General features: G+C 59.8%; 1 protein-coding gene across 1 annotated transcript in view; it reads left to right on the forward strand.

Annotated features, from left to right (window-relative positions):
• The first annotated feature begins 628 nt into the window (after nucleotides 1-628).
• Rap1gap (RAP1 GTPase activating protein) overlaps nucleotides 629-25341 on the forward strand; it is a 58786-nt gene continuing 34073 nt past the window's right edge. The window contains 2 exon segments of the mRNA XM_077109971.1: nucleotides 629-704; nucleotides 16507-16542. The gene's annotated coding sequence lies outside the window, so the exon portion shown is untranslated.

Genomic DNA, 25341 nt, shown 5'->3' on the forward strand with positions numbered 1-25341 from the left:
CTGCTTGGGTTCACACCTTGTGCTGCGGCCACCTCCCCCCGGCTGCCTCCCCTCCACCTCAACAGAGCTCACTCTGCGAGGCTCCGCGCGCGCGTTACCGGGTTAGGCTGGGGCGGAGGCGCGCCCGGGAGAAGGTCTGGAGCCGCGGACCGGCTGGCCAGGTCAGTGCGCAGCCTCTGCCAGGACACGCAGCAGGCGCGCGGATCCGAGGCCGTGCGGGCCGCGAGCCTCGGCCGGCCAACCCAGCGCGTCTCTTCCTCTCACCCTCCCCAGCAGGCGTGGGGCTTAGGCGTGTCCCCTGCCTCTCGGATCGCCCCCACTTGCCCCAGAAGTTGTCCACGTCCCCTTGAAGCACAGGCTGCTGGCCAGAGCACCCAGGCCCCGCCGCTGCCTAGCTGAGTCCTACCGCTGTCTGGCCCTCAGTTTCCCCACCTGTAAGATGGGGGCGCCCAGCGCCCACCTCCGCGAGCTGCGGCCAGGAGCGCGCGGCAGGGTGGGGGCCTTCCCGCCGCTCTCGCGCCCGCGGCTCGGGCTCCGCAGTGAGGGGGGAGCGGCGCCGGGGAAGGAGCGCTCCGCGGTCACGTGACGTCCCCCTCCCCGAACTGCGGCGGCGGCGGCGAGCGCCGACCGCGTCCGGGCAGAGCTGCAGCGGCTGCCGCGGGCACCGGAGTGCCGAGCCAGGACGCCCCCGGCCCAGGCCCGCGGTGAGTGCGCCGCGCCGGCCGCAGCCCCGGGAAGGGGAAGGGGACGGAGGTAGCCCGAGCTCCCCTCGGCCGGCGCCGGGACCCTGCGCGGCGGGCTGGACCGGAGGGGGCAAGAGGGTGGGGACCCGGTCCCCGAGGGGCGCGGGGAGGGCGCCGCCGGGTTTGACAGCGGCCGCGAGAGGCCTGGGCAGAGCCCGCGGGCCGCGGCTGGGGCTCGGGTTGCGCCCTGGTGGCCGGGGGTCCTGCCTTCCTCTCTCCCTGCGGCGGGGGCGCCCTGGGTTTCGAGGAGGGTCTGCGGAAAATCGGGCGCGTTTCCTCCCTCCCTGGGGAGGACCCGGGCCGGGGAGTCCCCTCTGGGGAAGGCGCTCCGCCCTCAGTGGAGGCAAGTGGGGGTCCTCAGGTCCAACGACCCGGAGCCCAGAGGGCCGGGATGTCCTTGCACCCCCCAGGGAGAGAGCGCATTTTCCCCGCCCCCTGTCTGACCCTCCGCGAGCCGGGCACACGCGTCACGCAGTCGGGCGCCCCCTCGTCGCCTCCCAGGCTCAGCAGAATCTGAGGACTCAGTGGGAAATCACAGGGCGGTCCCCGTGCCCTGCAGGCGCTTTAATGCCATCCGCGGGACGCTGGGGCTTGAGGAGGAAACCTCGCATACAACAAACTCATTCACCCCAAACACCCACTCCAAAGCTCAGGATGTCATTGACCCCCGGCCCCACCCCCAGAATTTCTGGCCCCAGCGAGTGCTTGACCACTGAGTCTTTGTTGGGGTCATAGCACAGACCTGGGTGGGTTCAAGAAGGACACCCACCTTTCCCGTGGCACTTTGGCACCGGTCCCTGGGCTTCCTTCTCCTCCCTGTCAAAGTCAGAGGGTCAGACCCCTGGTGGCCAGCAGGCCAGGTGGCCAGCAGGCGAGGAAGACAAGAGGAAGGGAGGTGAAGGGTACAAATTCTTTCCCAAGGGAGGCTGGGGCCCACGCTCAGGGGTCCAGAGGGCGGTGACCCTTCCTTCCTGAGGGTATTTGGTAGAGGAAACTGGGGGCAGAGGTGGCCTCGAGTTTCCCAGTTAATGAGCAAGAACTTTGGCCAAAGGTATCCCCGATCTGGTGCCTAGACGGGCACAGTGAGGAGGTGGTGGCCAGGCCCGCGGGCCCCTAGGTCTCCCCTTTCCCCTTTCACGACCTCAGCCTGTCTCAGAGGCCCTCAGCAGCGAAGGTTTTGGCAAGGGGTGGGTGTGCCTTGGAAAGGATTCCAGGTTTAGGATCAGTCCTCAGGTGGCAGCCGGCACCTTCCCTATCCACAGCAGCATTTCAAGGTGTGGGCCAAGGTCTCCATTGCACAGGTGAGAAACCGAGGCTCAGAGAGGCTGAGTTCACTGAGTCACCTGCTGCCCTTACAGTTACAGTTCTCTGACTCCTGTTCCAAAGGTGGATCTCCACAGCCACAGGGTGGAGAAGGGTCTCTGATGGCTGGAATGGTCACAGTGACCTGTTCCCCTTTGCTTTCTGGGGGGCGGGTGCCTCTGGAAGGAGGTGGGGAGATGGACTGGCTTGGGCGGAAGGTCTGGAAGCTGTGCTTGTTTTGCTGTCCCCTCCCATAGCCATGATGAAGTCCCACCCTGGGCCCTTCCCAGATCACTGCCTTCTGGGCAAAGCCCTTTTCCTTCCCTCCTGGCCAAGTCCCTGCCTGGCAGGGGTCTCAGGAGGCACCACCCTTCACCCAGGGCTCAGGAGGATTCTCCTCTAGAGAGCTACAGGTCTCCTTCTGGCCTAAAGGTCTCTTACCCCAGACTCAGAGGCCCCTGCAGGCGTGGAGTGAGGGAGCCCTGAGACTCTGCCCGCCACCTCCTGCCCCTGACCAGCTGTCAAGATCCTGAGCTGGGGGGACCTCTGTCTTCCTCGCCACCTGCCTGTCTGCGGAGCCTTTGTCCTGGCTGTCAGAGGTGGCTGAGCAGCCACACAAGCTGCACACGACAGCCGGAGACCCGCACAGACGGACACAGACGCAAACACGGTGTGACTCACAAATACCCCGAGACCCAGACACAGGGACACACAGACACACCCGGGCCAAGACCCCCGCCACCTGCCCGACCCCTTGCACACCAGAGACGCGCCCTCCAGAGACGCCAGCCCGTGTGCACGCGGCCGGGGTGGTTGTCAGCAAGAGGAAGAGGGCCCTGGGAGCCCTCACGGCCGTGGCTCTCGCTTCTTTGGCCTCCCCCACTGCGCAGGCATGATATATGCACACGCAGGAAGAACATGAGGAAGCCCCACGCCCTAAAAAATGAACCTGGCAGACATGCTCCTGCACCCACCCACACCCAGGCCACCATGGGTGCACACATGCGTGCATTACGTCAGCTTCCTGCGTGTGGGATGTGAATACCTCATGGCCCCGGAGGTGGCAGGGCCCCTCTGAACACCCCAGCAGAGCCTCACCTCCATCCTCTGTTGTGCTTTATGTGAATCCAGCTTGGCTGCCCTGAGGGTGATTCTCCCTCAATAGCCCCTGCTCTCCTGCCCTCCCTACCGCCTGTCCATGAAGAGGCCAGTGCAGGGGTCCCTCCCAAGACAGGACACCCCCAGCCCCCAGGCTCCATGCAGCCCTGGGGTTCCTTTCCTTTGCAGCCACCTGACCACGTCCTGGCTTCCGTTCTACCCTCCCAGCAAGGTTGGGGACCGGCTGGTGTGAATGGGGGATCTACTCACCTGTCACACAGCAGAGCTGCTGCCAGGCGGGGATGGTGAGGGACTCTGGGCCCCTCCACGCTCACTTGGGCCCTCACCCTAGACTGGCCAGAGTGCTGAGTCTCGGTCCAAGCCTGGCCCTGACTTATTGGCTGTGTGGCCTGAGCAAATCATTTTCCCTCTCTGGGCCCAGCTCCAGCTCTGGGAGGCAGCTTGGTCCAGCTGGGGAGGGAGGCAAGTCAGAGGTGTGAGGTGTCAGCCCTGAGCCAAAACGGAAAGGAATTTTGGCTCAGGTGAGCAGCGGCGCCGCATGGGACATGGCTGAGGACTTCCTGCAGACTGGAAACTCTCGGTCCCCGCTAGGTCAGGCAGGGCTGCCAGGCCTGGGACTTCCAGGAAAGGCCCCTAGAGTGAACCCCGGGAAGAGGGGAACCCCAGGCCAGGGCCTGCAGTTGTAGTTTACATCTGTGGGTATTTTTATCCTTCAAAATGTGCTCTATTTTTAGGGCTAAAGACTGGCATTTGTAAGCATGACTCAGAGAGGAGGAAAGAAGTGGCTGGGGGACACCCCAAAACAGGGGTCCCACTGGGATAACCAGCCTCCAGGAAGAAAGGAAGCAATATAAGATCTATCTGCCTGTAGTGTGCTGGCCATGCTGGGGGCGTCGCCTGCACACTTCACTATGCATTTAATGAGCATGTAGTATTTCCCAGAGACTGTGACGGGCACTGGGGATACCGGAGCTAAAAGTGACCTTCATTGGTCCCTATCATAGCCTGCGTGGTATGTGTCACTGTGCCACGTCGCAGATGAAGAGAGGCCCATGCTGCCAACACGAGGCCATCCTTTCTTGGGTCCCATTTGGGAGGAAGCAGAACTGAGTTCTTTTTAACTTGACCGCTGATGAACTGTACAACTTGGGCAAGTTGCTCCTCTCCCTGAGCCTCTGTTTCTTTTGTCTGTAAAATAGGGATCATGGTACCTACAGGATGGGGTTTTCTTTTTTCTTTTTTTTTAAGGTTTAAAAAGATTATTTGGAGCTGGGCATGGTGGCACAGGCCTGTAATCCCAGCGACTCTGGAGGCCAAGGCAGGAGGATCATGCGTTTAAAGCCAGTTTCAGCAACTTAGCAAGGCCCTAAGCAACTTTGCAAGACCCTGTCTCTAAATAAAATATAAAAAGGCCTGGGGATGTGGCTCAGTGGGTAGCGCCCCTGAATTCAATCCCCAATACCAAAAAAAAAAAAAAGACTAACATAGGTCAGTACCCAAGATCAGTCAGTACCCAACTCATTGTGGGGTTTTGGTCCAGTCTTAAAGGACATGGGCTAGGAGACATCAGGAATCCAAGTCCAAATCAGGCATGGTGGTGCACACCTGTAGTCCCAGCTACTTGGGAGGCTGCGATGGGAGGATCACTTGAGCCCATGAGTTTGGATTCTGTCTCAAAAAAAAAAAAAAAAAAAAAAAAGAAAACAAATGCAGTTTTTGCCGTGTGACTTTGGACAAGTGACCTGCTGTCTTGAGCCTCATAACCCTCACCACAGATGGGGGATGGAGGGCTGACGAGCTCTTATTTGCCTGCCTATCTGGGAGTGTTGTTTGTGAAGTCAGACATAACGACTTAGGAACTTCTTTAAAAAAACCCAGAGCTGCACTCCGAGAAAAACATAGGAGTGTACAGAAGGCCAAACACCAGGAAAATCTGGAGAAAAATCTTTTTTAAAAAACTTCAAAAATTTATTTACATCAAGAAAAAAAAATAAGTCTTTTCATCAGTGTTTTGGGGAAATGAGAATTTTTTCCATGACTTCACATTTCCAAGGTGGTTGGCAGTGGGGTAATTTACCCCCCCGAGGAGTCACTGGTACATAGTAGGTGTTCAATAAATGGTATGTGGTCATTGGTAGGACTGTGCGTTTCATGGAGAGACATGAAAGCATTCCTGGTGGTGTGACCAGCTCTGGTTTGGTTTTAGTGAAAGGTGTGTGTGTCCAGGCCTTGAATACTGGGCGGAGTAGTTGGCATTTCCCCAGGAGTCAGTAAGCCACCCCTCAGAGGGTCTCTGCAGGGGGACCATGGGTACCTGTCAGGCCCACTAGCCAGGAATGAGGAATCAACCTGCTCAGTCCTGGGCCCGACCCCTGTTGGGCAAATAAGGCCACATCGCCCATCTCCCTGGGCCTCCTCTCCCGAGTGTGCAAGGGAGAGGGCTCCAGCATCTTCCATCTGTGGTGCAGGTAAGAGGACCCACCAGGGAACAAGTTGCTCCGAGCGAAGACCCGGGCCTATCGTCTACACAGGAAGTCAGGACCTCGCGCTCCTCCCTGGCCCTGCCCCTCTAGCGGGGGGCAATGGCCCAGTCTCCGTGGCCTCCTGACCTCTGTGCCAGGGGTGGAGGATTGCTCTTGTAGTGACTCCAGTGAGCTGAGCTGGTGGTTGTGTTGCGCGATCCTTGGGTGCGTTGCATCTCTGGGGAAATCAAGATGTTTCTTGCTAACTGTTCCTGGGGCTCCCCTGAGAATTTGGGACTGCTGGCAGAATGCAGGAGGGACAGTGGGTGGGGACCAGACACCTGAGCACTTGAGAGGCCGTGACCTCCTCCAGGCCACATGAGCCACGTGCGTCTGTGGCCAGGTTGCTGGAGGAAGCAGAGGGAAAAGTGGAGGTGGCCCTTGAGCCCTGGGCCCGAGTGTGGGAGGGAGAGAGGCCGACTCAGCTCAGAGGACAGCCCTCTCCAGGCTCCACTCCTGAGCCGGGTTGCAGGTGACCTGGGGATTTCTCTCTGCCCTGGAGCTCGGGGCTGGCCCTGCGGGGGCAGCTCTCATCTCTCAGCAATGCCAGGTGCTGGGGGGTGCCACCTGGCTGCCGTGGGCCAGCAGCACACTGCCACCTCTTCCCTGGCCTTGGAGGTCCAGAAAGAGGCCACATACCCCAAAGACTGCCGCAGACCCTCATGCCAGCCCAGGTGGCGGGCTCAGGAGGCCACTTCGCTAGACTCTGGGTAGGCGGTTTGAGCCTTGCCCTGTTCACACCTGCGTCTGCTGGAGGTGAGAGTTTGCCCAGGTGCACAGGCCAATCTTCAGGGCTCCCCTCTCCAGGGCTTCCGGCCCCCAGAGACAGGGCTGGGCGGAGCCCCTAGGACAGAGTCCCCTCCTGTCCCAGTCTCCAGGCCTGCAGCCCTCCTTGGCTGGAGAGGAGGCCTCTGAAGGGGCTCTGCTCCCTGCCCTGTGTGCTCAGGAATCCCGGGAGGATTCTGGTGCGGGGAGAAGCGGCGCTAGAGCCCAGATGGGGTGTTAACCGAGCACTAGTGTGCGCCGGGCCTGTGGCGGGCACTATGTGTGGACCCATCCCATTTACTCCCCAGAGCAACTGTTATTAGCAACCATGAGAAGCTCAGAGAGGTTAATAGCCTGTCCAGGGTCACCCAGCTGGTGAGAGACTGGGGCTGAGTTCTGAATTAAGGCTGTTGGGTTCAATTTTAACCACTTCCCTGCACCAGTGTGGAATGAGATGAGGAGGGGAAGGGCCTAGGGGGTGGAAGCAGTTCCGGGTAGGGCTGTGGCCATGGGGACAAGGCTGCCCCAGGAAATCTGGGGATCTTTCCTTCAGTTCTGCCCATCAATCTGTCACTGCCAGCATGGAGGAGGGGGTGTTCCCACGACAGGGAGGAAGGTGGGCATCACTGGGCATCCCAGAACCTCTCCTGATACCTGCCCTGCCCCCCCCAGACCTCAGAACCAGCAGCACTCTGAGGTGAGGTGGAGCCCCAGAGCCACATCACACTGGGCCCGGGGCGGTGCTGTGGCTCAGGGGAAGAGATGTGGGTTTGGAGTCCAGTATCGATGTCAGCTGTGTGCCCCCAGGCCCATTGCCCCACCTCTCTGGACCTCAGTTTTCTCAGCCACAGAATGGGGGAAGGGAGAATAGCATCTAAGAGAGGAGTCCTGCCAGCCCCCTGGGCTCTGGTACAACCCAGAAAAGCCCTTTGTGAATTGCTACCATCAGGCATAATCATAATAATTATTATCTGTAAAATGAGGAGGTTGGACCAGCTGATCTCCGTGGGCTCCTCTCCAGCTCTGATGCAGAGGATTTCTCTGGTTTCGGAGCCGGGAGTTCGCACAGACAGCGGGGGCTGGGAGAGGCCAGGGTCAGCGGGAACCTCTCCAAACCTCCCCTTCATCCTCTTCCCCATCCCAGCCCCGGCTGCTGAGTCCCAGGGATGGGAGTTTGAGGTGCACCCTGCCCCTTCCTGAGAGGCTCCCCACCTGCTGTGCCCACACCGGGCAAGAAAATCAGAGCAAGAAGGGCCCTTGGAGAGCCCTCAGGAAGGAGAGAAGGAAACCGGGGCCCAAGAGGAGTAGGGATCTGCCCGCAAGCACACTGTGAGCCAGGTGGAGCTGGGCTTCAGACAGCCCACCTAGGGCACTGGTGGAGGGCTTATGATGAGGCCCTGGGACTGACGGCGGGCAGAGGCTCAGAGGTGAGGCCACAGGGCAGGGAATCCCCAGACGCCCACCAGCAATGGCTGCCCCTCCCTTCTCTCATCCTCAATCCAGCATTTGTGACCTCTTTCTCTGCCTCTCCTGCTTGTCCAGGTGCACCTGGTTTACCCTGGGGAGAAATGGCGGGGGTGGGGGCATGATGCAGCAGGGGTTCCTGAGCTCTGTGCACATGGAGAAGACCCTGCTGGCCACAGCTTTAATACCCACCATGACGCAGGCCTCTGTGGGCGCGAGGCACAGTGCTGCTCCGTGTGAGCTCCCCTCTGTCAGCACTCACCCCCAGCCACCAGCTAGAGCCGATGTTCCCCATCTTCCACTGTGGGCACCGAGCCCCACCCTTGATATGCCTGTTCCTGTGCCCCTCCCCCTGCCCACCCCGCCCTGCGGTGTCCAGGCCTCGGGACCAGCCTGTAGGATTATGCCTTCGGCACCCTAGTTCCTGGAGGGCAGGGCTTTGGCCGAGCAGCAAGTGTCCGTCCCACTTTGCTTCTCCCACTCTGCGTCTCAGGAAGGTGCCTTGGGAGGGTGGGGAGTAGCGCATCTCTGTGAGGGGTGTGGAGGTCCCACCCCACCCCACCCCAGCCCTGAAGTCAGGGAGGCCTTCTGACCTCTGCAGATACCAGGGCAGAGCAGCCGGAGCAGGGCCATGTGGGTGTCTGACACTTTCTTCTGGACAGCAGTGTCCCTGAGAGTGACTCAGAGCAGAGTGAGAGCTTCGGAGGTCTTTACAGCCACTGCTATTTCCACCAACCTTTGGGGAACCCCTGGGAACCTCTGTTCCCTCATCTGTGAAATGAGGAAGATGGTTGGACCTAATTTTCATGGGGGACGTGCTGGGCACAGGGCGTCGGAAGCTAGTAGTCGGCTGTTGGTGGTGGACTGGGATGTGCGCGACGGGGACCGAGGTGTCCAGGAGCAGCTCAAGAGCGGGGGCTGCAGTTTGCCAGCCCTGGTTTCCCCATCAGGCCTGGCAGACAGACAACTCTCTGACCTGCCTCATCGGGCTGTTGTGAGGACCCAGGGCGTGGATGAGGTTCTGTGATCCGTGCACCGGGGAGCTAAGGGCGGGTGGGAGAGGGAGCGGAGGGAACGCCGTGGGCGGTGGCACAGGTGCCGCCATTGTGGCTCGCAGGTGTGCCATTGTGGGCTGGGAGAGGCGCGGCGGTTGGTGCGGGCTTGGGGGCCGCCTCCGCGCGAGGGGAGGGGTGAGGGAGCGGGGGTCGGGAGGGAGCTTGCGGCCGAGACGCGGGGCGGCTCCCGGTCCCCACTCTTCAGGGAGAGAGTCTAGGGGTGCAACCCCAGGGCGCTGTCCCTGGTCCTGGAGCTCGTCCGGCTCTAGCCTGCAGTTCCTGTTTTGGCCAGTGGAGGGCGCCAGGGACCGCGGCGGACTCTAGGCTCGTGTGAGACTGTTTTGAAAAACATTCTTTATTTTCCTGAAATAATATTCTTTTGTAATAAGCCTACCCACCCACCTAACTTCAAAAACCAACGATATACTCCCATAAAAAAGGCAAAAAGCCGCCTTCTCGCCTAGATGGATGCTGTGGCATGGCTACTTCAAAGGATAGAAAAATGAAAAACAAACGCTTTTACCTATTGTCAAAACACACGTTTCCGTTCAGGAGCGTGAACTCACCCACCGTACCTGACCTCTAGTTCAGAACAGCTCAAGTACTGGTATCTCTGAAAATTTTATTATGGATTAGAGCCACAACAGAAAAATACTCATGCGAACCATGAGCTAAGTTCTAGAATGATTTACCCAGGCTGTTAACCCACATGAAGGGCCATGGATACACAAGTCTTCCTCAAGCCAGACTGTCCCTGGCATAGCTTGCTCATTTCCACCCTCTGAATGACAGTGGTGACCCCAAGTAGTTGCTGAGGACCAAAACCACCTTCATATATTCCTGTAATGTCCTTTAGGGGGCAGAATCCACCCCCGAATTGAGAGTCACTGCCAAGAACAGGGTGTTTTTGTTGTTGTTGTTGTTGTTTTTGTTTTTAATAAATATTGTTTTGGTTGTAGATGGACACAGTACCTTTATTTATTTTTTAAAAATTTATGTGGTTCTGGGGATCAAAGCCAGGGCCTCACACATGCTAAGCAAGTGCTCTGCCACTGAGTCACAGCCACAGCCCAGGGCCAGGGTTTTATGGATGGCGAAGGGCTCACAGAGTCCCAAGCTGGCTGGCTGACTGGTATGTTAAGGGACTGTCCCATGCCCTCATCTTGCAGATGACCAGCAGAGACCAGAAGTGGGAAGCAGGTTTTACTAGGAAACATAGCAAATGGCCGATGGAACTGGGGGCCATAGCCACGACTCGTGACCCCTGTCCAGGGCTCAGTCAAGCCGGCTGCCCTGGGTGGAACTCTGGATATCAAGCCCAGCCTTGTCCCTCCCTGCTTTGCCCACCTGCCCCTAAAAAAGGACGGGAAGGGCCATGTCCTATCAGGAAGGCAGCAGAGGGAGGCTGGCTAGAGGCCAGGCTGTGCCATGTGAGGGTGGCCTTGGCCTCCCCTTTGCTCTCCTTGGGGATATGGTGTCTGTATACCCCTCGGATCCACGAAGAGCCATCCTCTCCTACTTTGTTTCCCTCCCTCCCTCCCTCCCTCCCTTCCTTCCTTCCTTCTGTTATTGCCATCGTAGTGTTGGGGATGGGACCCAGGGCTTCATGCATGCTGGGCAAGCGCTTTACTGAGCTACATCCCAGCCATCTCCTGCTTCATTTCCTCACAGTCATTAGCTGGGTGCTCTGTGTGTGTGTGATGTGAGTAAATGTATGCGCTGCGTCCTCTTGTATGAAAATAATATGATCTCAGTAAGGATCTGTGGTCCTCAGTGTGTGCTCATGTGCGTGTGCAAACTCAGCCCTGGTCATCCAGACTTGGGACCTGTGGGCATAGCTCCATTAGACCTTTGCACATGTGTGTGCATGTGAGTTTGCAGCCTGGGGGCTGACATTCATGTGAGCATATGCACATACCTTTGATTTTACTGCGGTTTCCAGGAACAAGGTAGATGTCCCCATGCATATGCATGGTACCAGGGCCAAGGGCATCTGTGACCCTGGAAAGTTTTCATGCAGCTGTGCACACGGGTCCACCAGAGACTTTGTCAGTCTTCTCATTCTCTGAGCAAGAGAAAATGCCGGGCACACAGCAAGTGTTCAATATGTATTTGCTGGATGATGGAAGGAAGGAGAAAGGACCTGAGGCACACAGTTTGTGTGGAGACCAGAGATACAGCCTCAGGGGTGGGGTTCTGAGTGTGGACATTTACTGTGGTCATTCTGACCTGCCAGATTATCCTGGTCCCTAAATAGGCAGGGATCTCAGAAACCACTGAGTGGGGTACAGATCTCATTGCCACAGCAGGGAATGGCTGGGGCAGCAGGCTGCTTGGGGACGGGTGTGAGCCAAGCCACACCGACTCCTCCCTCCTCCCTAGTGCCTGTGGGGACCCCCCCACATACACTTCTCCAGGAGTTCAGGGTTTGCAGTCCCGGGATTGGTGGGTGTGGCTTGGCTGGAAAGGCCAAGGCTAAGGAAGGATAATGAAGCTTCGGGAGCTGGCGGAGTTCTCCCAGGGTGGCACTGGCTTCCGTTCTCTTTAAGGCGGCACAGAGAGGGTGGGCGGTTAAGAGAGGAGCAAACAGGCCCGGAGGAACCCTGATGAAGGCAGAGCCACACAGGAGCGATCTGGACCAGCGCAGGGAGCCCAGGGCTGCCCTCTCTGGCCCAGGCAGATATTCTGAATGAGAATGACTCGGCAGGGGAGGAAGTGCTTGGGGACCCTGGCGAGAGTTGGCCCTGCCAATCCCTCTGGAGCCCAGGCCTCACAACCTCCCCTGGCTGCCCCTCCCTCTGCCCTTGCCTTTCAGCTGCCAAGAGCTGGGAAGGGGGAGCTGGAGGCAAGTGGGTGGAAGTCGGAGTTCAAGGTGGGGTGAACTTCAGAAGGGAGCTCTGCAGCCCTGCACCCCTCCGCCCCCCTCGTCCTCACACAGCGGGGCACGTGGCTCAACAACCCGAACAAATCCAGGAGGCGGAGAAGGGGAGCTAACTTCTAGAGGAAGGCGGGGACCCCGGAGGGCAGCCGGCTCTTTTCTAGGTGAGGGGGAGGGTCAAGGCAGAAGGGGGCTGCGCCTCACCCCCAGCGATGGCAAGGACTTCCCAGTGCCAGTCTGCAAACATCCCAGTCGGTGGGTGTTAAATAATGTGTTTGTGGTCACAAAGCCAGGAAGCACCACAGTCCGCCCCAGGGCGGGTCCCTTATTAAGCAGCCCCTGTGCCTGTGTGTCCCTGTGGTGCACAAGCCTGTTTATCTGTCTTGGAGGTTGCTCCACTTGCACGCACATAGACCTGTCCAATTCTTTCCATCATCTGCAGGATTCTGTCCGGTGTAAATGGAATTAATTTATTTATCGAGTTGCCTCTGGATGGCCATTAAGTTTGTTTTGGAATTTTTATTAATAAACCTCTGCTAGCCTTACAGAAATGGCAATTTCATAAGTTAAGCCCGACACAAATGATGCTGCGGCAAATGTCTTAACCAGCACATGCCAGATACGATTCTCAGTGCTTTATGATTCATAATCAATTTAATACTTGGCAAAACCCTTAGAAGCAGGTATTTTCATCATCGAACCTACTTTGCAGATGAAGAAACTGAGGCACAGAAAGATTAAGTAACTTTCCTAGGTCACACAGCTGACAAGTGGGAGCACTGGGATTTGAACATGGGAGGGTTCATTAGGATGAGGAGATAGCGCCCACCTCTCTCCCTCATCCTTGGCTTTTAGTCTCGGGGCTCATGTGCTGTGAGGAGGAGGGTGGATTCTTGGAGGGGTCTTGCAGGTTGAGGAGGCACATTTAAATTCTGCTGCCATCGGAGGGGCCAGGAGTTGGCCAGGAAGTGTCTTGTGCATCTCTGGCTGAGGGAACGTGACCCCCATTAACCACCCCACCCCCACCCTTGCCAAGGAGGCAGCTGTGCTGGCCAGAACCCAGAGGCTGGAGTCCACACTGGGCTCTTTGTCCTCGTGGGAACCCTGCGGCCCCCTTGGCCCCTCTCAAGGGCCCACTGTCCCAGCACCAGTGGGGCCTCCCAGGGGCCAGGCCTGGCTGGGAAGCTTGGCATGTTGGGGCTCCTTGGCCTCCCTGCCAGCTGGGCCTGTAGAGTCCACTCAGGAGTCACTCGCTCTGAAGCGAGCCTGGAGAGGCTGTGGCCATGTGCAAGGGGTTGCAGCAGCCCACATGGGACTGGAGGCTTGGGCCCCAGGCCTAGCACTGTGTGCACCCCCAGGACCCAGGCCTGGCTCTGGATCCTCTTGCACCCCACCCAGCCCCTCTCTGGAAGCCTCTGCAGCTTCCACTTGGGAAGGAAAAAAGGAGGGACTTCCTCAGCCTCAGGTGAACCTGGGGCTCCCAGAGCCTCTCAGGAGGCCACCTGACTGCCCTGTGCCCAGGGGGCTTCCCACTGCAGGGTTCTGCCCCACCCCCAGTCTGCAGCCTGGCCCAGCCCTGGCTCCAGAGCACCCTGACAAGGGGAAGCCAGATGCCTCTCTGAAGGCTGAAAGCTGAGGCCGGTGGGTCTAGAGGTGAGGAACCCCGGAGAGGGCTCTTTGGGGCTCCTTAGCTCCCCAGAGTGCACCGGTCATGGCGGGAGCAGGAGGGGGCTGCGGCAGATCCCCAGGTCTGGGTTTCTTCTTATCTGAAAGGGGGGGGACTGGCAGAGCTGCCTGCCCCTGCCCGGGTGAGGAAGACTATGGAGCCCTGTCCCCACAACTGTCATTTCCCAGGGGAAGATGGTGCTAACCAGGCCCAGGCCCTGCCCCTGGGACCCGCTCACTCTTCCTCCCTCATCCCCCACTGCCCTTCCCTACAGGTTCTTTAAACAGAAAGCCCCATGGAAACCCCCAAGGACCTAGGGACCGCCCTCTAAGGGAGAGCTTTTGCTGTGGGGTTGGTAAGTCCTGAGGGCAGGACTACTGTCCCCGTGTCAGCTGACCCATCTCCACTTGGATGGGAGCACAGCTCTTGTGTTTGTTGAATGAATGCACAAATGCACGCGGGGTTTCAGGACCCAGCTCAGTTCTGCTTCCCAAGGTTGGATGAGGGACCTGGGCTGGAAGAATTTTCAAGAGAAGTGGGGCGTCTGCAGTGTTCCCCTCTGCTCCTACTCGTCACCAGGGCCTGGTCCGGGGATTCTTAAGGAGGAGATGAGGTGGGCAAGAGAAGGGCTATTTCCTTTCCCTCCTTCGCTGATTCCTAGACCTGAACAGCGGTCCCAGACCCGGTGTGGCACTCGCAGCTGGCACTGATCGGCCTTGGCTGTGTGTCACTGTCGGTGCCTAAACTCAGCACCTCACAGCAAGGACCCTAGGAGGCAGGCGGATCAGGCCCATGTGACAGATGAGAAATTCGCGGCATCTGCCCACGGGGCAGACCACTTTTCACGCTGGATACCGAGTTCTTGCTGGGCCCGCTGTGACTGTCCCCTCCGAATGACGGGGTCCGGCCCGCCCACAGAGCGCGGTGGCCTCCAGAGGGGACCCAAGAGGGCCCGCAGCCGGTGGCGAGGGGTGGCGGCCACCGTCTCGGAAAGCCCCGCGCACCCCGCCGGCGGCCGAGGGCGGCGCCAACAAGCGGCCCTTTCTGCGCCCGCGGCCGGGCAGCTGGACCGCGGCGGCGGGGGCGCGGACGGCCCGGGGCTGCGCGGGGCGGGGCGCCGTTGCCAAGGTGACCGGCGCGGAGGGGCGGGCGGGCGGCGGCGGCGGCGGCGGCGGCACCATGAGCGGCCGCAAGCGCAGCTTCACCTTCGGCGCCTACGGCGGGTAGGTGCGCGGGGCCGTGCGCTGCGGGCCGCGCGTCCAGGGGCTGAGCGTGTGCTCGCGTGTGCGGGGCGCCGGGTGCGTGCACGGCTCGCTGTGTTGGTGAGCGCGGGTGTTTGCGCGCGTGTTCCGGTGCGAGTCCGCGCGCACAGTGGGACGCGAGTGTCGAGGCGGCCTCCGAGCGCAGGGTGCCAGTGGGACGGGTGGGGACCCAGGCTCAGCCTGGGTGTGTGCGTGTGCGCTCGCACGTCTGGGTGCATGCACAGGTCTGTGGGGTGGCCGTCAGCCAGGGCGACGCCAGCGGGGGCTCCCACTCTGCCTCCAGCTGCGGGGCACCCAGAAGCCATCTACAGCCGGCCCACCCCGCGCACCTGTGCACCCCGTCTCAGCCCCCTGGTCCTGGGACACCCCCTTTCCCCAGGGCTGCTTGCCGCCTGGGCCTGGAGGACTGCCAGGGAGTCGAGTGGCAGCTAGGCCACCTTGGGGTCACTACTCCTCCTGACTCTGAGGGCTCACCTCAGTGGGGTGCAGAGGTGGGATGGGGGAGTGCTTGCCTCCGGCAGAAAGTTAGCAAATTGGAAGGAAGACGGCTCCACAGACTGGGCCCGGAGACCCTCCCCAGCCAGCCCAGGGGCTGTGTGACCTTCTCCAGCCCTGGCTCCTGGTGTGGAGTACTTTGGGCCCCTGCATGAATGCCATTGGGACCCAGCTGGCCCTCTGGCTGTGGGATTGAGTCAAGTGCCTCCCCACCCTGGTAGCTGGGCCCCGGCTGAGCATGGGGCTGTGCGCTCCCTCTCCCGGACCTCGCTCTCAGGTGGAGAGGGGAGGCTGGGTTGGGCCTCCAAGCTTCCTGGTCAGCAGACGCAGAGGGACAACCCAGGGGGTATGAGTGACCCTGGATGAGTCCTGGCCTCTGTGGCCTCACCCCCCCAGCACAGTTCACTCTCCACATTATCTGCCCCCTGGAGCCCCCAATCCTGCGTCCCCAGAAGACACCCCCTAGCTGAAGGAGTCCTGTTTGGGGCTCCCTTTCCATTCCCTTCTTGCCTCAGGGTAGAAGGCAAGAGTTGTTTGTTGTCCCAACAGCTGCCCAGCCCCTGGGCCCCCAGCTGGTCAGGAGGGCGGTCCCTCCAGCCCCATCCCCCCAAGCCCAAGGTGCCCTTAGAAGGAATGGGGACAAGAGTCTGGGAGACACACTCTCCTGGCGGCTGGACCCACAGGGCTTGGGAACACAGAGCCTTGGGTGCCCCTGAACTAGGGGTGTGTGTCGGAGGAGGGGAGGGGAGCGAGGTCCTCACGCATTGCCCCTGGGTAGAGATGAGGAAGAAAGGTCGGTGAGTCACTGAAGGTCAGTGTAACAGCATAAGGTTGTTAAAATCAGCAGAGGGACGGAGGCCGCAGTGGGCCTGGAGCAGGCGTGGCCATCTTCCTGCCTGGGCGGGTCGAGGTGCCCAGGCCGGTTCTGAGCCCTCCGAGATGCTCTAAGCTGGCCCAGCCCCTCCCCCACACCCTAGCTGGCCTCCAACCTGTCCTGGTCACCTTCCTGTCCCAGGACTGCCTTAGCTGCCCCTGCCTCTTTTCCTCACTCTGTAGCCCCCACACCTACCCATGTCCCTAAAGGGCCCAAGGGAGATGGTGAAAGCAGGGACAGTCTCAGAAGCACAACCTCTTTTGGTCGCGGTGGGCGGGGTGGCATAAGTTGGGCCCGGTGTGCAGGACAAGGCTGGTGACAGGGACGGCCCCTCACAGCTGCCCCGCTTGCTGTGTTTCAGGGTGGACAAGTCCTTCTCCCCTGGCCGGAGCGTGTGGTGAGTACTGGGGACCTTCAGGAGGGTCTGGGCTGTCTTGACTGATTCCTGGGAAAACCCCAATCCACTCATGTCCCCATAATGCCAGGCCAGATCCACTGACCCTCCAAACGTCTTCTCAGGACGCGGGAATGGGAGACCGCCCCGCCACCCCGTACCCGCACGGTCTGCTCCATAGAGCCTTCTGGAGCTCAGCCTCGGAGTCAGATAGATCAGGCTCCCATCTTAGTTCTGCCACTGCCTGTGTGACCTTCAGGGATTCGTGAACCCCTCTGAACCTCAGTTGTCTCATCTGTGAGATGGGGGTTAAGATGTTTCTGCGAGCACAAGTCTGTAAAGTCAAGCAAACAAACCAGGCCTGGCATATTGTGGGCCTCACTAAAAGGGATCCTTCCTTGTCTTCCTCTCCAGACCTTCCCACCTCAGGATGGCTCCTGGCTGGCCTGGGGATGCCCTTAGCTTTTTCAGTAACTCCCAAACCCTCTAGTGCCACCCGGTACCCAGGCCTCAGATCCCATCCTGCATCTGAGGATTCCCTTGTTCTGGAGGAGGGAAGAAGGGAGGCAGCTGCACCCGCAGCTTCTCCGACACCAAGAGGCTGTGGTGGGGGAGCAGCCCCACCTCAGGATTCACTGCAGCCCAGCCGGATGCTCTGCAGGTGGGCACCTCCGGCTTTCCTGGCACCAGCTGCTCCTGCTGCCACTTTGCCCCATAGGACGGACCCCCACTAGCTCCTGTCCTGCTTCCTGCCCCTGCTGAGAGCATCCTGGGGTCTGCAGGTTTTGGCTGAAGATTCCCATTTGGCATCAGTGCCCCCCACAGTCCCCTGGGAGGCCACACACAGCAGGCGTGTCCAGGCGGAGCTCCTGGGTGGCCTTTTCATTTCCCTTTGATGCTCCCTGTGCAACCTGGGGCCGGTTTCTCTCCCTCTCTGGGCTCTCTCCTGCTGCCATGCCCAGTCAGTTTGAGACAGTGTGCTGTGCCCGGGGCAGGGTGGCAGGGGCGATGCAGAGGTGAGGAAGGCGCCCCCTTCCATTGCGGGACTTCAGCTGCCCCTCCTCAGGGCCTACTGGGCGCTGCTGGCCTTCCTGTGCATCATCTCTGCATCATTTTTTCTGTCTGAGGTGCTGGGGATCCAGCCCAGCGCCTGGTGCATGCTGGGTAAGCACTGTACCACTGAGCCACACCCCGACCCCCACACACACCTGGCAGGGAGGGTCTACAACCCCTGATGCCACACAGAGGGGGAAAATGACTTGCCCCAGGTGACGTGGCGGCAGACGTGGGACCTGAACCTTGGTCTTTCAAACTCTGTGCAGAGCCCTGAGTCTCACTCATTCTGTCCCAAGGCTTCCAGGCCACAGGGAGGGTCTGAGCAAGACAGGGATGTGAAGGAAGACTTGGAGATGGGACCAGAAGGTCCACCCTGGGGAGCCCTGAACCAAGAGTTAGCAGCGAGGGCCCAGGACTGATAGTAACTGACCAGCTGTGTGTCTTTGGGCAAGTCGCTTCCCCTCTCTGGGCCTCAGTTGATATCTGTGAAGTAAGGATCTGGAATTCCCAGGGCAAGCTTATTACCCACAATGCCTTGCCTGCACCCTCCTTGTGAGAGCTGCTGTCCAAGGTGCTAAGCTGCGGGCCCTGGAAGCCAGTGGCTTAGCCCACCTGTATACCTGTCATCCGGGTCATGCTCAGTAAATGGTGGCCATCTTGACCACCAATGATAGTCTCCTGGTATTCAGAGCCTGCCTCCTCCCTTCTGGTAGGGACTCACCGTTTCCTGTCCCCAGAGTTCCCAGCCAATGGGAGCATGGCCCTGGTCAGCAACAGCACCACGCAAGTTCCTGCCCCCCGCACCTCCTTCCTTTGGCAGGTGTGGCAGTCAGCTGTCCGTTGCTGTGACAAAATACCTGAGAAAAACAGAGGAGGAAAGGTCTATCTTGGCTCAGGGCTTCCGAGGTCTCAGATCTGTGGAGAGTCCGCGCGTCAGGCAAGGGGCGTGTGGCAGGCCACGCTGCTCACCTCCTGGTGGCCTGAGGGGGGGGGCAGAGAAGGCTCCAGGACACGCCCCCATGACCTACTTCCTCCCACGAGGCGCGAGGCCCCACCTTCTGCGGTTTCCCCACTTCCTGGAGTCCACCCAAATCATGACTCCCAAGGACCATCCCCTGCAGAGGTGACCCGGCCACTTCCCCAAGGCCGCCTCGGGCTCTGCCCTGCTGGGGACCAGGCCTTCCCCTCAGGAGCCTTGGGAGGGTGTCCAGATCTGAGCGTGAGACACCTCCAGTCCCCACAGCCCTGGTCCCCCTCCCCAGGCCCAGCGCTCCTGTCCCGGTCCCTTGTTGTCCCCTCAGCTGGCCTCCCCGCTGTCGGCCAAGGTCACCGTCACACATTAGTGCTCATTCCTGGAGTGGCACGTCCCTGCTCATTCCTGGAGGAGAGGAGAGAGCGTGGGTTTTGAATCTGACGGATGCAGATGGGGTCAGCCTGTGCCTTGTCCTCGCTGTGTGACCTTGGCCAGGTCCTTCCCCCTCTCTGAGCCCCCCTTGATGCTCAGCAGGTGTTTGTTGAGTTGAACCTTTCAGACAGGTGGCTTCAGGGAGTTGAATGTGTCCCAGTCACCCTGAAGCAGGCAGCAGGCTCTGAGCCCCTCGAAGCAGGGGCTGCTGAAGTTACTTTGTGCTACCCCCCTTCCCGGTGTGTGTCCCCTGACCGCCGGCCAGGCTCTGCTCTCCTCAGGTCTGTGTCCCCCACCGGGTCTTTCCGAGCTACCCCAGTCCAGTAAATGCTTCCTGAGGTGGAGTTGACTCTAGTGCACCCAGAGAACGGAGCAAGCCTGCTCTCAGCAGGCTGGGAGGGCTTCCTGGAGGAGACGGGTTTTCCTCATCTTTTTTTTTTTTTTTTTTTTTTTAAGTCAGGGCTTGGATCCTAAGGTACTGAGGTCTGGCTGAGGTCAGATGTGACCTTGGCTGGAGTCCCCACCCCCACCCTTATCAGCAGGGCGTCCACAGGCCGAGAGCTCTGGGTAGGTGACCAACAGAAGAGGCAGGAGGCCCAGCGGAAGGGTGGGAGCCAGGGAGTGACTTGGTCCTGAGGGACCCAGGAATTCAGCCTGGGGCTGGGCATGTGAGGTAGAGTCCGAGGGGACAGGGGGCGCGGAGGTGGGAGGTGGTCAGGTGGGCTTGCACGGGGCAGGGGTTCTGGGAGTACCTCTCAGACGAGGAGAGCTGACTCTGACCTTGAAACTGGGACCCTGGGGGAGGGAACTTGGCCAGGGTTAGTGTTGGAGTGGGCTGGCGTCTTATTAGGGTGGCCTCATTAGCGCATTAGTGACCTCGGTCCTGGAAGTCGGTCTTGTGGCCCCGTTTTAGAGGCCAGAGTCAGTGTGGGACAGGTGGAGGCTCCGGCCCAGTCACACGGCTGGCAAGGGCTGGGCTTGAACCCAGCGCGCTGTCTCTTGCCAAGGAGGGGACCTGGCTGGTTTGGGGGCAAGGGAAGAGGGGGAAAGTGAAACAGTCCAGCATCTGAATGCCCCCAAAACAGGAGTCACTGCCCAGCCCAGCGTGTCCCACTGAGGGGCCCGCCTAGCCACTGGGGTGTCTCTCCTGACGGTGTGAGTCCCAGTCATATCTGCATGTGGTCAGCTTCCTGGGTCCCAGGGCCTGGGCCAGTGTTCACTGGAATTGCTTCATGGCAGCGGACTCCAGCCTGGTGGAGACTGTTACTGTGCACCCCCATTTTACAGATGAGGAAACTGAGGCCCAGAGAAGGGATGTGGCTGGCCCCAGGTCACCCAGGCAGTGAGTGGCAAACACACGGTCACCCTGAGCCCCGGCCTTTGCCCTCACTCTCCTGGAGGCTGCCTGCCTGCCTGGTGGGCTTGGGTGGGTGGCCCCCTCCTCAGGTGGCTCCTCTCAGCAGTCGCCCGGCCAGCGGCCCTGGGGACCTGTGTGCGGCAGCAGGCAGCACGAGGCGGGCTCATTAGTGGCTCTGAAATGCCAGGCAGGCACAGCCCGCTGGGCGGCCTCATCTATTATGCATCTGGTGGGCAGGACCCAGCGGGCACCGGCCAGGGAGCTGGCTGCTGCCTCCTGAGCCCACACCTGCCACCACCTCTGGGCAGCACCTGTCCTGTCCCCCTAGCCCAGCCGGAGCCTGGGGCCCACAGGGGACAGAAGCATGGATGCGGCCCCGAGCTCCTGCCTGCCCATCCTCACAGCCGCTTCTGAGAGGGGCTGGGGATTTGGTCACTGGGACTGAGGTGGACAGAGGTGGCCTGGATCTGAGACGCACAAGCTCCTGACTGTGTGGTCGTCACTGACTGACCTACAAGTAACCACTGAGCACCTACTGTGTGCCGGGCATGGTCCGGGGATTGCGAGGGAGTGGAAAATTAGCCAGCCTCAGTGCCTGTCCTCCAGATGTGGCCAGCATGTGGACGTGACCAGCACGTCCCTCCCTCGGCCTCAGTTTGCTCACTTGTGAAATGGGGGCGGGTGGGAGAGACCCTCAGTAAAGAGACAAGAAAACCAAACGGGAGCGTCGGGCGGGATCTGGAGGAGGGTCATGCGCTCACAAGAAGCTTCTTCCTGAGTTCCCTGTGGGCTGGGCGGGGCTCCCCAGCACAGTGGGCCAGTGCCATTACGCCCGGGTTAAGGTGGAGGGGACTGAGGCAGAGGGGCCGTGGCCTGCTCAGCCTCCAGCAAAGCCCAGAGTGCAGCCTGAGCTGCCTGCTTGGCCCTCAGTGTGGCCACTCAGGAGAGGTGGCCTTGGAACCCAACCTGAAGAAGGAGAGGAGCCAGCCATGAGCAGGCCCTGCAGTGCAGGGACAGGGGGCCCAGACAGGGAGCTGCTACACACAAGCACAGAACACCCTGCGGACGGTGACCTTAGGGTGGCTGGAGGGATGACGAGGCTGGGGTCGGGGCGGGTCTGGAGCGCGGCGAGGGGGTCAAGCTGAACTGGGTCGGACAGGAGCTTGCTTGGGTCAGTGGCCGGCATGTCCGGGCTCCTGGCTCCGCCAAATCTCAGAATCAGAATCTGGGCCTCCTGGACACTGGAAGTGGAAGAGGCTCTTGAGGTCCACTTCTATGGCCCCTCACTTAGCAGGGGAATCCTGTCTAATTCCTACCCTTTTGACCATTAAAAAAGCCTTCAAGCTGTGTGGGGTGGCGCATGCCCGGAATCCCAGCAAACAGGAGGCTGAAGCAGGAGGATCGCCAAGTTCAAAGCCGGCCTCAGCAACTTGGCAGGGCCCCAAGCAACTTAATAAAAAGGGCTGGGGTGTGTCTCAGTGGTTAGCACTCCTGGGTTCAGTCCCTGGTCCAAAAAAAAAAAAAAAAAAAAAAGTCGAAGGTATGCTTTTAAAAAAAAAAAAAATATATATATATATATATATATATATATATATTTATTTATTTATTTATTTATTTATTCATTTTTGTTTTTATGTGGTGCTGAGGATCGAACCCACTGCCTCACAAGTGCCAGGCAAGCGCTCTACCACTGAGCCCCAACCCCAGCCCCTGTATCTTGTTTTTTAAGGATATGATTGATGGTTGATTGTAAAAGTTAGATTTATTTATTATGTAACTTGGGTTCAAGATGACATTTTAAACCAGCTTATCAACAATCATTGTTAAGTTGGATAATATAGAAAATACACAGGATACTTAATTCAGGTGACATCTGTCCATTGACCATTAATGCATTATTAATAAAATTATAATAATAATAATAATTTTTAAAATGGGGGGCTGGGGATGGAGCTCAGTGGTAAAGCACCCCTGGGTTCAATGCCCAGGACCAAAAAGAAAGGAGGAACCGAGTCCAGACACTCACTCTGACTTCTACTTCCTCGCTGAGTGGCCTACCCCAATCTGCTTCGCCTCTCTGAGCATCAGATCGGTAACCATGGAAACGGCAGGGCTTAGCATGAATGCATCCAGTGTGGGTCCTGGGGAACGTTCTTCCCCTCCGTGAGTATTTGCATTTTGGAAGAAAAGATTCATTGATCCAAAAGGAGACTCGCGCGGGGGACGTCAGGCCTGGGGTGGCTGGTGGAGTGCTGAGGAGGAGGGGACCTTCCTGACAGCCGGGGTCCTGTGAGGGCTTTCAGGGTCTCCCCGGGAGCCTGCTCATTCACTCAGCAGATTGATTCAACAAGCGGTGCTGGGGGACCCCCTCAGAGGGCCCAAGCCCGGGTCCGTAGCTAGTGGACAGCCCACTCTTCTCACGGACTCTCCTTGTTTTGTTTGGTTGGGGTCATTGGGAATGGTACCCTGTCACTGAGCCACAGCCCCAGGCCTTTTTATTTCGAGACAGTTCTCACTAAATGGCCTCCAACTTGTGATCCTCCTGCCTCAGCCTCCCATTGGGTGGCTCCTCCAGGACTCTTGGTCTAGAAAGATGGAGGCTGTTCTAATGGTGGTGACGGTGCTGACTGGGGTGACCTGGGTACTAAGGCTCAGAGAACGGGTCCGGGGCTTCCTGGAGAAGGTGACCATTGTGGAAATGAGCCAGGTGCCTCGTGACAGAGCAGAGGAGAGACGGAGCCTGGTGGGGAGGGAAGGCCAGTGCGAGAGAATGTTCCAGAAGAGGGGGCGGGAGGGCAGCAACATGGAGGAGAGAGGCAGGGGGCGGTGTTTGCTGGGCCTGAGATGGGCCTGGCAGGTGGCGGTGGCCGAGGCCCCTCTGGGACCTCCTGTGGTGTGCTCTGGAGGGATCGGAGCCCTAGTGGGCATCTGTCCCCCTCTCCTCCCCTACGTGTGGACTTGCCCTGTGACATGGGCCCGTGTGGCTCTGTGGTTCTGGGGCCCTGCTCCTGGTGGGGCTGCCCGCCTGCTGGGCTCAGGGACTCGGTGGCTTCTCTGGGTTTTAGTCCCCTGGCCTTTAGAATGGGGACGGTGCGTGGCCACCGTGAGACCTGTCGCGGGGAGAGAGGAGACGCACGAGCTGTGGCCTGTACCAGGACCTGGCACGGGCTGTGGGAGGGGAGAAGCATTTGGACTCGGGTGGTCTGTGGCAATATCACTCTTCTCTGAGGCTCATTTCATACCTGGGGAGGACCCGCTCTGCTACGCCGCTAGAGTGATGCCGTTCTAGTGGGGTTTGATCTTTGGCCTGATCCACCTGTTTGCTGTGTGACCTTAGCCTAGAGACTTAACTTCTCTGAATCTCGGTTTCCATGCCTGCAAATAAGGATGATATTTGCCTCATAGGATTCTCTCAAGGCTTCCACTGGCCATTTGTTCATTCAGCAAATACTATTGAGTCCCCGTATTGAGCCAGGGACTCGTGTAAGAATTGGGGTCAGATGCTATGGTCCCTTACTCCACACAGGTTACCTTTCGAGACGTAAAGGACAAATGACAGCAGACAGATAAGGTCATTTCAGATGGGTGCTGGGTAGTGAGGGGCAGGGTGGAGTGAAGGGGCTGCCCTCACAGGGCCACCTGGTGGTCCAGGCAGAGGGCCCGTTCAGGGTAAGGAACAGGACTCCTCCTCCTGGCCCCCCCCCCACTCCAGATACTCTCCCGGCAGAGGCTGGAGGCCACCTCCTCTCAGACCCAGAGCTGTGCCCACAGGCAGGCCTGAGGGCAGGTGGGCATTGTGGCTGGGCCCGCAGAAAGCGGGGTCCCTTCGCGGGGAACAGTCGGGTGGCACCTCCGCCGGCAGAGCCCGCTGCTTCTCCCAGTGCCCACAGGGATGCGGGGCCCTGGCACGCAGACCCCAGGCCCGTTTCAGGAGGGACCTGGGATGGGGAAGGGGGCCCAGAGGGCCTCAGCCTTCCCTGGCTGCCCACCTGCCCAAGGGCCTGGGGGGACCCCTTACACACGGCCACGCTCCCTCCCCACCCCTCCCTGGCCTGGGTGACAGCTCGGTCCTGCCCAGAGACAGGCGCAGACGGCCATGGGGTGTTGACCGTCCACCCGCCAGAGTCCCCACCTGCGGACACCTGGTCCTGATGGGAGGGGCTGAGGGCGTCCCCTGGTCACTCCGTGAGATGGGCGCAGCCGACTGGCTGACCCCTGCAGGCCAGGCTCCTGCGAGAGCAGGGCAGGGCAGGGGCTTCTCCCAGCCTGGGCAGGGGACACTGGGAGGGAGGGACGAGGACAGGTGTGCGCCAGGCACAGTGTTGAGGACAGGAAGTGCGGAGGCCACGAGGTCCAGGGGCTGAAAGGAGGCCTGCGAGGGAGGAGAGGCCAGAGGGGAGGTCGGAGCCGCAGGCTGTGGGCGGCTGCAGGGAGGCACGTGGCCCCACGAGGTTGCGCACGGCGGGGAGCCATTAGGCAGGTGGGTGGCGAGATCACGCAGGCCACGCACACCCAGACACGCGCTGCCTCCCACACCCACTTCCCGGTCACGATCCCACCCACGGAGATGCGGAGCTGCAGGAAACCCGGCCCAACAAGTGTCGGCGCCGCGGCAGGACTGGCTCCCCCCTCGTTGGCACAGGCCTGCGGCACCCACATGCAGCCATCGCCCTGGCTGCCATGTGCCGGGGGCAGTGCCAGGGGAGCCCCTTCACGTGTGCCAGCCGAATCCTCCAGCCCTTAGGGTCCCTGTTACTGACACCATTTTATACCTGAGGAAGCTGAGGCTCAGAGAGGTGAGGGAACTCGCCCCAGGCCACACAGCGAGAGCTTGGCATAGCGGGGTCTGAGTGCAGGGCTGTCTGACTTCCAGGTCTGTTGCTGGCCCAGCCCACACCCGAGTGCCCATCTGCCCCTTCCCAAGCCCTCAATGAGAAGACCATGAGCCACCTGCAAGGCCGAGTCCTTCCAGCAACAGACTGAT

This window comes from Callospermophilus lateralis, chromosome 7 (genome assembly GCF_048772815.1).
Source record: "Callospermophilus lateralis isolate mCalLat2 chromosome 7, mCalLat2.hap1, whole genome shotgun sequence".
Lineage (NCBI taxonomy): Eukaryota > Metazoa > Chordata > Mammalia > Rodentia > Sciuridae > Callospermophilus > Callospermophilus lateralis.